Source organism: Spermophilus citellus (genome assembly GCF_964194105.1).
Source record: "Spermophilus citellus genome assembly, chromosome: 12".
Classification (NCBI taxonomy): Eukaryota; Metazoa; Chordata; class Mammalia; order Rodentia; family Sciuridae; genus Spermophilus; species Spermophilus citellus.
Genome location: NC_138198.1, coordinates 45,430,213 through 45,445,582, shown reverse-complemented (window position 1 = coordinate 45,445,582; position 15,370 = coordinate 45,430,213). Strand labels below are relative to the sequence as shown.

The 15,370-nt window shown below is 47.3% G+C and overlaps 1 protein-coding gene across 1 annotated transcript in view; it reads right to left on the bottom strand.

The window, feature by feature from the left end:
- Nucleotides 1-10,857, bottom strand: part of LOC308631626 (tyrosine-protein kinase SYK-like) — a gene marked incomplete at its 3' end in the record, with an annotated part of 33,765 nt that extends 22,908 nt beyond the window's left edge. The window contains exon 1 of the mRNA XM_081263005.1: nt 10,646-10,857. The remainder of the gene's footprint in view (nt 1-10,645) is intronic.
- Between the last annotated feature and the right edge of the window lie 4,513 nt (nt 10,858-15,370).

The window sequence follows — 15,370 nt, the reverse complement described above, 5'->3', positions numbered from 1 at the left end:
GCAACGGCGGCACTCCTGCCTTCTCAGGGATGACCCCCCCACTCGGTCCTGGTCTCCACCCTCCGCTTCCCCGAGCTTCAAGATGGTCACTCCACTCCAGCCACCAGCCACCAGCCACCCCGCCCTCACAGCCAGACTGCTGTTCTCAGCTCTGTTTTCCGGACGGACGCTCGCTCTCAGCCCCTATGGCAGATTCAAGGAGCTCCACCTTCTCACCAAGCCTGGGTCCTGGCCCCAGCTGTGGCCTCTCCACCACCAGAGACAGGGGGAGCCAGCCACACACCTGCCATGAGCCTTCTTCCTGCGTGCCCATGAACTCTACCATGGTCCCCGTCACTGCTGCTGACACACTCTGCTCACCACCTCCCCGACCCCTTCTCCTCTGTTTGCAGGGAAAGTCCAGAGTTCAAGGTCACTTCCCCTGGGGATCATTTTCTCAGTGCTACTTAGAGCGCACTCTGTGTTTCTTGTCAATTCAACATTGCCAGTTATTTTTCTCCATGTGTATGACCAGTTTTTTTTTTAACAGCAGAAAATTGAGAAACAAAAAAGACCTTTCGTTACAACTGGACAGCAAGGCCCTCCAATACCTGTGCCCCTCAGCCCACCAGTCCATATGCCTCAGCACACACCTGTGCAGGTAGCTCTTCAGCAGAAATGGTTTTCAGGTGCCAGGTGAGCCCCTTAAAAATAGAATTCCGTGCTCTATTGGGGCCTTTTCATGATGCAGGTTAAATGTGCCCTTAGGAATAGAAAAATGATTTTTAACGTGGAATAACTGTCCATGCTTCCCTGGGTCGCATCTCTCCCTTCTCTACTTGATTTTTCCCTATAGCAAATCTCCGTAAGGTGACAGCCCTTTAACACATCCTCATTGATGGTCACATTTGAGTCTATCTTCTTCCCCCCCTACAGAGGGCCAGCTCTAGAAGGTTAGAATAGGGAAGCCTCTGTCCACTGCCAGGTCTCCATGGTCCTAACAGCTCCTAGTACCTGGTGGGTGGTCAGGAAACGCAGGTGGATTAATGGATACCCATCTCTCTCCACTGAGCTCCTGACCTGTATGTTGGCTTACCTATCATCGCTTGGATATCTAAGAGGCAATTCGACCTTTCGAGACCCAAGGAGGGGCTTTCGATTCTTCATGCCTATAACCTCACCAAATATATCACTCCCTCAGTCTCCTCACTTAGGAAATGATACCAACTACAACTGGTTGGTCAGGGTGAGACCTAGAGACTGCAGATGTCTTCCCTTTCCTCCATTCTGCACATCTCAGGTCAGAAAAAAACCTGCTCCTACCAGAAGCGTCGGGCAACGCTGGGGCAGGCTCCCTCCCAAAGAGGCAGCAGCTCACGTGGGCACCGAGGTCCACCCATCAGCCAAGAAGCCGCGGATCTAAGAGGCGAGACGAGCTGGTCTCCTGGGCTCTCTCAGCAGTTTTCCTTGAGAATGCGTCCGCGGGACTTCTGCCTCCCACCATCTCCCCGGGCTGCCTGAGAAGCAGCAGCCACCATCTTTCAGGTGAAGGCATCGGCTCTGGTCCTGGCTTTGGGCCCTGTGCTCCGGGTTGTCTGTTCCCTACTCACAGGCAAGGTGACCTCTCTCCTCTCATGCCACATCCCAAACTCTCTTCTCCTGCAAGGTTCTCCTTGCCTTGGCCTGAGACCTCCAGGCTCAGCTTGCTCCCCCTGTCCAGCCACATAGCCTCGTTGCCTGTCTTCATGGGTCAGGTCTGTCCATGTCCAGCCATGGACCTGTATCCTGGCTGCCTTTCTCCTGCTCTGACCTGAGGTCTCAGTTCGACATCATGCTCTTAAGGAGGGTGGTCCAGATGGTCCCTGATGGCTCCAGATTCAGGAGTCTGCCTGTGCCCAACCCGGTGGCTCCCCACTCATATTTAACTTAACCACAGAACCTACTCCTTCATAACATCCCTGTAAGCCTGCTCTTATCCTAAAATGTACGCATCAAAGATCTGAAAACTTTAACTGACTTTCTCATGCTTCAGGGTCTGCAAGCTCTCCACAAAATAACTCTTCCATAGAAACATGTTGCTCCTTCCTCTTTAGAATTCTACAATGAATGCATGTTGCTTTTCTGATAACAGTCTAAATGTCCAGTCGCTGCGCGTCCAGAGACCCTTGGCGATAAGTAGGTCCAAACTTATGGATGTATCTGTCCTGCAGCCACTTGCTTGGGACTTGGTTCTTGTGTGAGTTCATAGCTTCTTAGGGGGAAGGACCTGGATCTTCCTGATGAGGATATGCCAGATGCTTCTGGCAGGAAATGCTTCCTCATCTGATTCCCTGACTCTTCTCCAGCCCCAATCTTCTTCCATGTGACCCCAGGACACAAAGCACACACACAGTTCTTTCCCCGTGCCTGCACATCCACAGTGGCTACTCCAAATCAACACATTCTCCTTCACCTGATATTTCACAAACTCCCATGTCCCGGTCGGCACCCTGACTTTGTCCACATGATATCCTATTGCTAAAACCTTTCTTAAAAGTGCTGCTGAGCTGGGTGCAATGGTGCACACCTGTCATCCCAGCTACTCAAGAGGCTGAGGCAGGAGAATCTCAAGTTTGAGGCCAACCCCAGCAATTTAGCAAGACCCTGTCTGAAAATAAAATAAAAAGGGACTGCGGGAGTACTGGGGTTGTGGCTTGGTGGTAAAGTGCTGGCCTAGCACGCATGAGGCGCTGGGTTCAATCCCTAGCACCACCTAAAAAAACAAAAAAACTAAATAAACAAAGTTATTGTGTCCATCTATAACTAAAAATATTTTTTAAAAAGAGGGATTGGGAATATAGTTGAGTGGTAAAGTGCCTCTAGGTTCAATCCCAGTACCAAAAAAAAGTGCCAAAAAAGTGCCACTAACTTTGACATTAACTGCCATTATCTCCCAGGTCTGTGCCTGGTGGTCTATCAGCACAGGCGTGGATGGCCCCAGCGGCCCAGAAGTTACACTGGGCTTCTGGAGGTTGAAGTTTCCCTTTCACATGTGGTCACAACATGTCCCCCACCCTTTATTTACATAGTAAGGCAGCTGCATTCACCCCACCACTCCCTCTGTTGGTTCTGTTTTCATTTGGCATCCCTCATTGCAATTAGCGCTGAGTCACTCAACCCAATTGCTCTTGACACTGGGGCTGGGCCACTCTCAGCTCTGAGTGTGTCAGGGGGCTGTGTGATTTACTGGAGTTTACAAGTTATTTAGGAATGTCCCTGGCCTCTACCCACCAGATGCCAATAGAATCCCATTCCCCAGTCATGACAACAAAAATCATCTCCAGACATTGCCCAACCTTCTTTGGGGACAAAGATACCCACACCTGGAAATCACTGCATTAGCTGTTGTGGCCTGACCACAGATCTCAAGTGTGCCTTCTAGGTTTTAGCTCTTTCACCAACAAATTAGATGGAGAAGCGACCCTAAACTACTTTGTTAGCATCATCACTCAGGAGCAGAGGCTGGGGAGGGTTGGAAAGACGTGGAGTCCCATGGGAGTGGTGCCTGCTGGCCCAGATGAAGGCAAGGTCATAGGCACAGAGCAGAGGCTGGGACATGGAAAGGCTGGTGTCCCATCCCGGCTCCATGTGACCTGGGCACCTTAGTGTCACAGATCTTCACCTGTGAAAGGGGAAGGCAATATACCAAAGCCACCATAATAAATGGCAGCAATGAGCTGGTGGGCCTGCAAATTGGTACAATCATGGTGATTCCTCAAAAAATTAAGAATGGAACCATCATTTGACCCAGCTATCCCACCCCACTTTTAACTCCTTTGGTATATATATATATATATATATATATATATATATATATATATATACACACACACACACCAAAGGAGTTAAAGCCAGCACACTACAGTGAAGCAGCCACATCAATATGTATAGCAGCACAATTCACAATAGCTAAGTTATGGAACCAACCTAGGTGCCCTTTCAACAGATGAATGGGTAAGGAAAATGTGTTATATATACATAGTGGAATATTACTCAGCCATAAATAAGAATGACTTTATGACATTCACTGGTGAATGGATGGATCTGGAGTGAAATAAGCCAACCCCCAAAAAAAACAAAAGCCAAAGTTTCTCTCTGATATGTGGATGCTAACACACAATAAAGAAAGGGGGAGAATAGAAGTTCAGTGGATTAGACAAAGGGGAATGAAGGGAAGGGAGGGGATAGGAATAGGAAACACAGTGGAATGAACTGGACATAACATTCCTTTGTTCATATATGAATTCAACACAGTGAAGTTCTACATCATGTACATCCACAAGACTAGGATCCTAATTAGAATAGGATATACCCCATGTTTGTATAAATATGTCCAAATAGACTCTACTATCATGTATAACTTAAAGAACGAATAAATAAATAAATAAATAAATAAATGTCAGCAGTGAATAGAGAATACGGAGGTTGCCCAGGACCATTGGTACCTCATGAGTGGAAGTGTGGAATAGAGAAGGATTAGCTCATGGTGAGATGCAGAAGAGAAAGGAATAGAAAACTCGACACTTGGAAGGAGGGTGTATGTGTGTGAGTGTGAGTGTGTGTGTGTGTGTGCGCGTGCGCACGCACGTGCACTTGTCCAAGAGAGAGAGACAAGACACACCCACATGACCATGGTGGACAGCTCATAAGAGGCCTGGGATTAACCAGAGACAGTGCTTCCTTCCCACAAAAACTCCCCTTGTGCCAGTCGGGTGCCAATCAGGCTTCATTCCACACATGACACACTGCGAGGGGTTAAATCTAGAAAGGAATCCTATGTGTTTTCCCAGGGTTGGCTCTGTCTGCCCTGGCCCTGAGCAGCCCCACCAGCAGCCCACCCTGAACCTGTGGAAATGAGTTCTTGTGAATGTCGAGGAGTCCCTCTGTGTCTAATAAGCACCTGCATGTCTCCCATGTGTTTTATTTCAACCCCCCTGTATTGTTTTGCAACCGACTGACACCACTGGATCTTCTCACTGGACATTAGGAGTCCATTTCTCCAGTTCCAGAAATAAGTTGACTGTTTGACCTTTGTACTTAAAAACCTATTTAGATTGAGACATCAGCTCTATCTTGTCAGGGAGCCACTTTACAGATGGAGAGCCATAGCCTCACACCTGCTGCCATGAGCATGATCTTTCTCATGGACTCTGAGCTGCTGTGTTTAAGGGCACTATAAGTAGATGAGGCACAGATCCAAAGGCAGGTGCAAAGTCATCCAGAATGCATAACTCCAGTAGAAGGGACTCCATCTCCTGCAGAGGAGTAGCCAGCATGAATGCCAACACAGTGAATAGGAGCACAGCTTCTCAGGCCCACCAGACACCTGCCCCACCCACTCCCTGGCCCACTTCACGTCATAACTTTTCATTTATTTTCTTGTCTGTGTTCTCCAATGTCACAAGAATTGACATTCCATTAGAGTAAATATGCTTACCATTTTGTTTCCTGCTCCCCAGAATAGAGGCTACCTTCACCATGGGTCTCTACCCTGCAAAGTTTGTTGAAGAGTTCAAGTGTCTCTTTGGGAGGCAGCTTCCAAGAGGGCACCCAGTGAGCCTCACCTGGTGTTCACACCCTCACACATCCATTGGCTGACCTCAGAATGATGTGTGGAATGTCTGAGGCTGATCCATATAAAAGCCTTTGTAGTGTCCCCTCCGTCTATCATGATAAAATAGGGCTATTCAAGTGGATTGCTCACCCTTGGGGAAGACAGAGGCCATGTTGTAAGGATGCTCAAGCAGCTCTCTGGGGAGGCCCATGTGGAAAGAAACTGAGGCGTCAGCCAACAGTCAGCCTGGTCTTGCCAGCCATGGGAACTATCTTGGAGGAGGGTCCTCCAGCCCCCCTCAAACCTTTAAATGAGATTGCAGCCCAGATCACTGCAGCCCTATGGAGACCCTGAGTCAGCCCAGCTGTCTCAAACACCTGATCACAAGTATGATGAGAGAAAATAGAGGTTGAGTAGGCCTTACCCAAAATGATTGGGAATGGAATTGTTTCAGATTTTGGATTTTTAAAAAATTGGAATATTTTTATGTACCTAACTAAGAAGAATTTTGGGGGATGAGACCCAAGGATAAACACAAAAATTCATTTGTGCTTTATATACACCTTATACATATAACCTGAAGGTAGTTTAACAGAATAACTTTAATAATTTTATGCATAATACAGAATTTCACAGTATGGAATTTTCTATTTGTGGTGTCATATCGGTACTCAAATTTTCAGATTTTGGAGCATTTTGAATTTTGGATTTTTGAATGAGATGCTCTCAACCTTTAAATGATTGCTATAGTTTTAATCAACTAAGTTCAGGGCAATTTGCTAGGTAGCAACAGACACCTAATACAGTAAGTGCAATGGAGTTGGGTGACAGAAGCAACCATTGCTTGATTGATATATAAAGGAGTTATTGATAAACGAGACCTAAAGCCAGGGGGACTGAGGATAAAAACTCCTGGCAGAGCCAGGATAAGCCTTTCTGGTATGGAAGAGGTGAGGAAAGGTAGTCGGAGGTCAGGAAGAGGAGAGCTAAGCTGCATGAGCCCAGTGTGTGGATACGGCCAGCTTCATCCTATCTTCCTTCATCTCCAGGTCTCAGACCAGAGGACAGGACTGGCTCCCCAAATCCTGCAAGGGCCACAATCTTGAGCCCAGCACTTACAGATAATGGCAACCAGGAAGAAAGACGATTCTCAAAGTTCAGATTAATTCACTGTCACTAACATCATAACTTATAAAGCCTCAGAGTATCGTTTCTTTCTCTATTTTCTCCTCTCTCCATTTCTTCAGTATTGATAATCTTGGTTCTATTCTCTTTTCATTTCATGCACGAGACAAAATACAGCGGTTTCTTGTTATGCATGGTAGTTATCTTCTATAGCATGTACAACACATCTGCAAATTCTGAACACTGCTCCTTAGGAAAATGCAAAGTTAAATTCTTGGGATCCTCCAGCTACATATTTATTTTCTTTTGGTACCGGGGATTGAACCTAGGGGCACTTATTACTGAGCTATATCCCCAGCCTTTTTAATATTTATTTAGAGACAGGGTCTCTCTGAGTTGCTCAGGGCCTCACTAAGTTGCTGAAGCTGGCTTGGAACTCGCGATCCTTCTGCTTCGGCCTCCTGAGCTGCTTGGATTACTGTGCCACAGCGCCCGGCTGGCTGGTTACCTTTTTATCAGTTGATCAATATGTGACCTTTCATCAACTGTGTGTTTCTATTTGTAAAAAATGACTTCATATATATTGTTGATATATTAATAGCGGACTCATGGCCACCAATACTGCAACTCATGTATAAAGCTGACCTTTTCATTCCATAAAACACATCTCAGACCCGACGCAGCACTTTAGCACTATGCTTGGGACCATTATCCATGGTGAAGTCACCAACAGAAAGCACAAAATTGCCCCCTCCAAAGGGGCCATAAAAAGACCAGGCAAAGGGACACCTGTTCACACCAGAATGGCTGAGACAAGAAGGCAGAGTGTCCCTTTATACAACCTGAGGCAGAACGTCTCTTATTCAACCTGAGCATGTGTGTCAGGAGATTTTTTACCACCTTGCACATTTACACAAACAGTGGTAAAAGTACTGTTTTGATTTGGGGGTTTCAAGTACATATTAATGAACAGATCAATTTGTAAATCTGAAAGTCCTAAGTAGTGAGCATTGACTGTAAGTAATTTCTGCACCCCCCACTTTCCCTGAATCTCATTCACAAAAACATTCCATTGTGCTTCAACGTTTTGGGAGAACCACTCACCTATGACGATGTTCCTAAACACATTATTCTTGTTCTCTGAATCTGTCTAATTTCCAGCATTTTCTAGCTTGACTGGGAAACGGCAGAGGAAACCTTTGTAGCCTTTTCTGAATGCCCTGTGTGTCCTCGTTACCTAAGGGCCTCAGACCTGTGGTTGGGGCTTCTGCTTTTCTGGAGACCACTGAAGCATGGCTCCTGCAGCTGCTAGCTTCCCCATCCACAGCCCCTTAACTTCTTGTAGCAAACATTTCCAACAGCACTTAGCCATGGAAAGCGGCTCATTTTCCCATCTCTAGGCCACAGGAGTACCTCATATCATATAGACCGTGGCAGAAGTAAAAGGTTCTCTGGGCAAACAGCAGCGAAGATGATTATCTGATAAATCCATACCAGCGTGTATTAAGAGATGTGTGCCATCCTGTCATGTAACAATTTTACCTCCAAGAATTTAAGGAAACAATCTGACGTGGACAAAGATCTATTTATACAAGCGCTCATCCCTCTTGCACTGCATATTAGAAATACCCTCGCTGTTAAAAAATAAGGAATTAGTAAAAGCTAGTTATGGCAAGGCATCTAAGAGGATACTATCAGACCATTCAAAGCCATGTTTTCAAAGATCCTTAGTGTCATAAGCAAATGCTTTGCTACACTGCTAAACCACCAACATCATGAATAATATGCAAAATAAAAAAATCCATACCATTTAGGGAAACAAAATCAGGAAGATGCAAATCTAGGTTTATCATACTTGAAACCACACAGCCACTCAAATGCAAAGTAGCCCTGTTCAGATGCGTCTGGGAATTTTCTTCAGGGTTTGAAGCTGAGAAAATTGTCAAGATTTGGGTAAAAGGAAAAACTTCCTCTGTGGGTTACATTAATTTTCATAAGAAAGAGGAATGAGCTCAAGCTAAGAGACAGAATCAGTCTTGCAGGGCTGGTTAGGGATTGGCTGGTTAGCTATAGAGAAATGACCAAGCCAAGAGAGATGCTACAGGAATCATCCCCCACAGCACCTGCTTCCACAGACCACCACCCTCGACTAGTCTGCCCTGGGTGGGTGTTCACAGCCTTCTGTAGCAGGGTCTCACCATGCAGATGCAAACATGTCATTACAAACCAGGGGTTGCAACATGGAAGGAATGGAAATCAGAACACACTCAACCTGCATTAGCCCCTGGCCTACCTGGTGGATATTTCATTGTGGATAAGTGGGATTGCCCTCTGGGAGACCACGTGCAGAGCCTGCCCCCAGCCTCCCTGTGGCCCGCCTGATGCTTGCTCTCCCAAAAGGTAATCATGCTTCTCGTTCATTCTGCAGAGTGCACCCCTGTTTCTGCACCCGCAGGCAAGCACAGGGGACTCTTTAGAATACAGAGACCTCCCATTTCCAGAAACAAAAAGTAAGCTAGGCGTGGCCAGCCTGGCTTTCACTGTCATTTGGAAATACAGGAGTTGCTGCCCTAGAAGAAAACGCCATCCAAAGCTTCAAAACCAAATTCGTTTGCTGCACCTTCAGAACTTGGAAGCCCTGAAAATGCAAGGGCTGACATGCATCAGCAAACCTACAGACCTCCTCAGACTCCACAGTGGAGGCTCCATAAGCTAGATGATATGCCTCTGTGTCCACACCAGTGGGTGTGAACTTTCAGCATAGTTGGCTACAAATAAGCAACCAGCCCAATAAGGACCCTTACCCTGGGCAGAGAAGCGAACAGGGGAGGACAATGAAAGTCATCCATGGCAGGCTCATGCCTGAAGCAGGGGACCCAGGTAGATACGTCACCTGGGTGCCAGCTCTGAAGTTTCTCCACGCAGAGCCCACTTCACACAGGTGGGCTCAGGGGATGGGGAGGGGCACACAGGCGATGAGTCATTAAAAAGAGCTGGGCTTTTTGAATAATTGAGTGGAGACTGGGTCAAGGCCAAGGTCATACCTTAGCAAAGTCTGTCTCATGCTCTGTGGAACAGAGGAGGACAGGGCCAGGCTTCTGCCAGTGGCCTGGGGCGTGTGTGGATCCTAAGCAAGAGCATCTCCTCAATGAACTCAACCATCTACTGTGTCCCGGGAGCCACCTCATTGCCACTGTCCTCTGGGAAAGACACCAACACTTGGCAAAGCAGTGAGTTAAAGACTTCCTGCGGAACATGCCTGCTAGAACTTGCTGGTCTTGTCTTGCCTGGGCAAAGCACCCAGGGAAGATAAATATGGCAGTCAAGGTACAGAGCTCTCCTGGATCCTGCTCCAAGCCCCAACACCCTTGCGGGGAAGCGGCGGTCAGCAGAGACACAGTCAGTAGACACAACATTTGTCTGATCCGCAGGGGCTGGGCAGAAGTCTCCAGCTTCCAGACCCTATTTTTACTTTTGCATTCCCTCCATGTCATTAGCACCAGCTGTACGGGGACCCTGTGGCTGCCACAAGAATCAAATTCCCTGATTTAAACAAAAGGGACACCCTGGCCGTGTACTAAGACATCTCCAGGGTTTTACTGAGCACATATAAACTCATTTTTTTTCCCCAACGATTAAAAATAATCATGGGAGATTCGTGATTGTAAAATATTCCAGAAGCCTCTGAGAGTGGCTGATTGTATAACTGTCTCTGTCATAAACCCGGCAGGTACATGTATCCAATGCTTAAAGGAAGGGGCAAAGGTCATACACGGGGACTGAAGAGTGGTTTAACCCCCTGGAGGGACATGTCCCATGGGGAGAACACACAGGCACAGATGTGACCTACCATCACCCCTCCTGGGCACAGCCACAGGAGCCCTGAGACCCCCCCCACCACCACCACCGGGGTCTCCTCCTGATTGGATTCCTGCCAATCGGACCTACCTTCCTTCCCTGGGTTGACACAGGAAGCCGGAGGGTCCCAGGCTGGAGACCAGACTGCATGGAACTCAGGGAGGCCCGAGTGCAGAAGAGAGGACTTTAAAAACCCAATTGCTGAAACGGAGAGAGAGCTAAAGACAGGCCTGGGCAAGCTGCAGGGCTTCCTGCTGCCAGGAGGTGTGTGTGTGTGTGACAGGCCAGCGCCTTTCCTCAGTGTCCGCCTGAAAAACAACACCAGAAAGCAGAAGTGTGAGGGCCCCGGGTTGTGGGGCCTCTTTGAATTTCACCTTCAGAACCAAGTGCTGCCGGGAGGCCTGGACCCCACCCAAACAAAGGCCAGCCCAAGAGGGGGTCAAGGGACAAGTGTGGGCCTCTTCCCGACAGGCAGGAACCACGCTTTCCCGGGGGGGTTCCTGACAAAATGAGCTTTGTCTTAGGGTGCATCCACATTTTCTTCTCTATCTTTTCTTTTTCTTTTTTGTTTAACCTGAGCTAAAGGTTGAATAATCTGGTTGATGGTTTTAAAAAACCAACATGGATTTTATTGGGTTTCCCCTACTGTTTTCCTGTTTTCAGTTCCCATGATTTCTGTCTTAATTTTAATTTGTTCCTTTTTTGGTTGGATGAAGCCTAATCTGCTTTCTTCCCCCCCCCCTGTAGTTTCCTAAAGTGGAACTGTAGGCTATTAACTTTCCATATTTCCTTTACCTAACGTAGGGTGATGGTTTGGAGATGGTTTGAGTGTGTCCCCAAAGGCCCATGTGCTACTGGAACTGATCCCCAGTGTGGTGTATTGAGGTTGTGGACTTTTAAGAGGTGGGGCCTAGTATGTGGTAATCTGTTCCCAGGCACCACCATTGGACAAGGTCAATCTCAAAGGAGTGAGCAAGGTCTCCAGGAACTGGATGAGTGACTTTGAGAATGGGGTGTTATAAAAGTGAGGCCACCCATGTCTTTGGTCTCTTCCACAGGTACTCACAATGTGGTCACCTTCTGATGCCCTCTGCCAGGCTATGATGCAACATGAGGCCCTCGCCAGACATAGCTGCCTGAACTTGGACTTTTCAGCCCCCAACACAGTGAGCCAAAACAAACCTCTTTCCTTTATAAAGCACCTGCTCTCAGGTATTTTGTTCTAGCAACACAAGATTGATTAAGACACAGATGCACTTACTGGTATAACTTTTTCTCCACAGCATGTATATGTTGCATCCCCCCACATTTTCATAAGTTATATTTTAATTTTTGTGCATTTCAAAGACGATGAACCAATCAGAGGTCTACATAATTACTCTACAAGAATAAAAGGAGAGAAATAGCAGGAGAAACAAAGGGCAGCTAAGGGACACTTACCTGGATATTGTCCCAAAGGGTAGGTGAAGCCATGACCCCAACAGAAGAGAATCATCCCTCTGCTACAACAGTAGCTCAGAGCAGGAGACCACAAGTTGGAGGAAGAAAGTGGGAGGCAAGAAGAGGCACTGAAGGTAGTGGGCAGAGACGAGGGTGGGGGGAAAGCAGAAGATAAATGGGGACTCTTGGCGGGGCACAGTGGGGCACGCCTGTAATCCCAGCGACTTGGGAGGCTGAGGCAGGAGGATCGTGAGTTCAAAGCTAGCCTCAGCAAAGTAGTGAGGCCCTATGCAACTCAGTGAGACCCTGTCTCTAAATAAAGCATACAAAGGGCTGGGGATGGGGCTCAGTGGTTAAGAGTGCTGGAGTTCAATCCCTAATACCAAAGGCGGGGGGAGAAATGGAGGCTAAAACAGCAAGAAGAGAAGAGACAATGACATTGCAGACATGGAGGAGAAGACGGAGTGGCTGGAGCAGGTTGAAAGACCAAGGGGATCTGACATGTGCCACACTGGTGTCCCTGAAGTAGAGAATTTAAATAAAGGAGAGGAACAAAATTAGAGTAAAATGAATTTCCAGAAATAAGTCCTTGTCTCCAGGGGTTAAAAGATCATCTTCAAGGAAAAGTAAATCATTTGATCTTACCTAAAACAAATTACCAAGCCCCCTTCTGAGCAGGATTTGAAATGCATGTACTAAAGACAGATGGGACCCCTATGTTCACAGTAGCCAAGAAAAGGAATCAACCTCAGTTTCCAGCCACAGGGGAATGGATAAGGAAAATGTAACATACATACACAGGGAGTATTACTCAGCCATAAAAAGGAGGAAATCCTGTCATCACAACTTGGGTAGATCTAGAGGACATTGCGTGGAGTGAAAGAAGCTGAGCATAGAAAGATAACACCTCATTTTCATGTATTTGCGGAATCTAAAACAATCAAACTCACAAAAGCAGAGAATAAAACAGTGATAAACTAGGAGCTGAGGGTGGGGTGAGGTAACTTTGGCCAAAGAGCTCAGAGCTTCTGTTAGAGAGGCGGGGGGGGATATGTGATCCATATTTAGGGTGATGGCTACATTAATAAACTCAATTTGATCATTCCACGCTGCATATATGTGTCATAACATCATGGTGTACCACAATTATGCACAAATTTAACTTATCAAAAGTTTAAAAAAAATGATTGGGAAAAAAAAATACTGGTCCTGTCTGTGGTGACACCTGAAGCCAGAAGACAGAAAGCAATGTTCACATGGTCCTGCAGGGTGGCAAACCCCTCCAACCCAGGACAGATGGTCCAGCTGGGCTTAGGGACGTCAACCTGTAATTTCAGGACTGGGAAGTTAAAGTTTGTGGTATCTCTATCGGGAATCAGAAGGTCAGAGGAGGGCTCCCTTCTCAACGTCGGCCTCAAAGTCGCTCCATTGCTAACAACGCAGATGTCCTGGCCACCACAGCCGCCTGGGCCAGCATCTGAGGGCCACCCTGCTGCCCCAGTGTTGCCCATAAACACTCACTGGTATGAGCTACTGCTTTGCCTAGCCAGCTCGGGTCACAAGGACCCTGAACCAAGCCACTGTGCTGCAGGTCTCTGTCACCCAGGGCCCCAGCCCAGGCAGACTCTCTGTAGCTCTTTAGGGGGCCCAGAAAACCCCATTATTATTATTATTATTATTATTATTATTATTATTATTATTATTTACAGCTCTCTGCATGAGCCCAGCAGACTCAGGGGACACAGATCACTTGTTGGGGAATTAATATCTCAATAGGGAAAGTTCTGGGGCTCAAAACTGATCCAGACACAGCTGGAGGGAAAACAGGGCAGAGAAGTTGTGACCGGATTCAAAAGAAGCCACGTAAAATACATCCTGCAGGAAGAAGGCCTTCAAGGACTGAAGAACCCGAAAAACCCTCCGTTTTCTTGACTGTGGTCAACCCCATGAAGGCCCTCGATGGCATCCCTCACCCAGTGGAGTGGCTGGGCTGTGGGGTCCACATGCCATGGGTCACCATACTTCCTGGTGCCAGGCTGAATCATGCCAGGAAGTTTTAGACGTCACAGGCCCTTCAGAGTGATCTCTCTTGTGGTATTTTTATCTCTGCTCAAATTAAACAGCACAGGAATTTCAGAGACAGGCAAACGGCCCATCTCTCACTCGGAGGCAGGGACAGAGGCCGGGCTGGAGTCGGGGCCCAGGCTGAGAGAGTCCCCAGCCCCTGGGTCCCACTCATCTCTGCCCAGCCAAGGAGCCTCAGGATGCTCCTGACTCTCAGCCCAGGGCAAGACCTCCGATCACACTCAGGGTGCCTAAAACCCCCAGTGCAACACAGTACCAGGAACGAAAAAAAAATCTTAATCTACTATTTTTGAATTCTTCTGGAACCACTAGTACATGCTAGGCAAGGGCCCAACCACTGAGCCCCCTCCCCAGCCCTGGAGTGAGTGAGTGAGTTTGTTTGTTTTAACAAAAGCGCAATGAAGAGTACTAAGGTTTTTCTCCACTCCCTCAAAATTCTCTTCAACAATGTCACTCAATTCTTTGAGGAACTCTGCTTGTCCCTCGGTATCTGCAGGGGATCCACTTCAAGACATCCCCACCCCAGGGACATCCAAATGCACAGCAGGTCAGGTCCCTGGCATGAACGGCAGGGTATTTGCATTTAACCTATGCCATCCTCCCATGCACTTTAGATCATCTCCAGATGACCTCGAATACCTAATAGAATGTAAAGGTCATGCCAATGACCGCCACACTGCGTGGTTTAGGGAATAATCACAGGAGATGGCCATGCGCACACATTTCAGCACAGATGCAATCGTTTCTAAATGTTCTCTGTATGATGTTGGCTAAATCCTGCCATGTTGCTGAAGCTGTGGATACAAAGGGCTGGCTGTCTGCTGAGCCACTTAATCCAAGGATTCCTTAATTGGATTTCTCCAAAGCTGAGTTCCCCTGTGTAAGACTGTTGCGAGGCCACCAGTGGGAACTGGCCCAGTCCCCTGCTGACTCACTGGGAGCGTGCCACAGACTCTACAGCCCTGGGTGTGCCCCTTTTTTCTTTCTTTCTTTTTTTTTAATTGGTTGTTCAAAACATTACATAGCTCTTGACATATCATATTTCACACTTTGATTCAAGTGGGTTATGAACTTCATTTTTACCCCGTATACAGATTGCAGAATCACATCGGGTACACATCCACATTTTTACATACTGCCATACAAGTGTCTGTTGTATTCTGCTGTCCTTCCTATCCTCTACTATCCCCCCTCCCCTCCCAGGCACACACTCGTGTGTCGGGAAAGCTGCTGTGTTGAGTGGACCGTTTCAGCCCTGGGCATGATCGACCAGGAAAGGTGGGCGGCAGG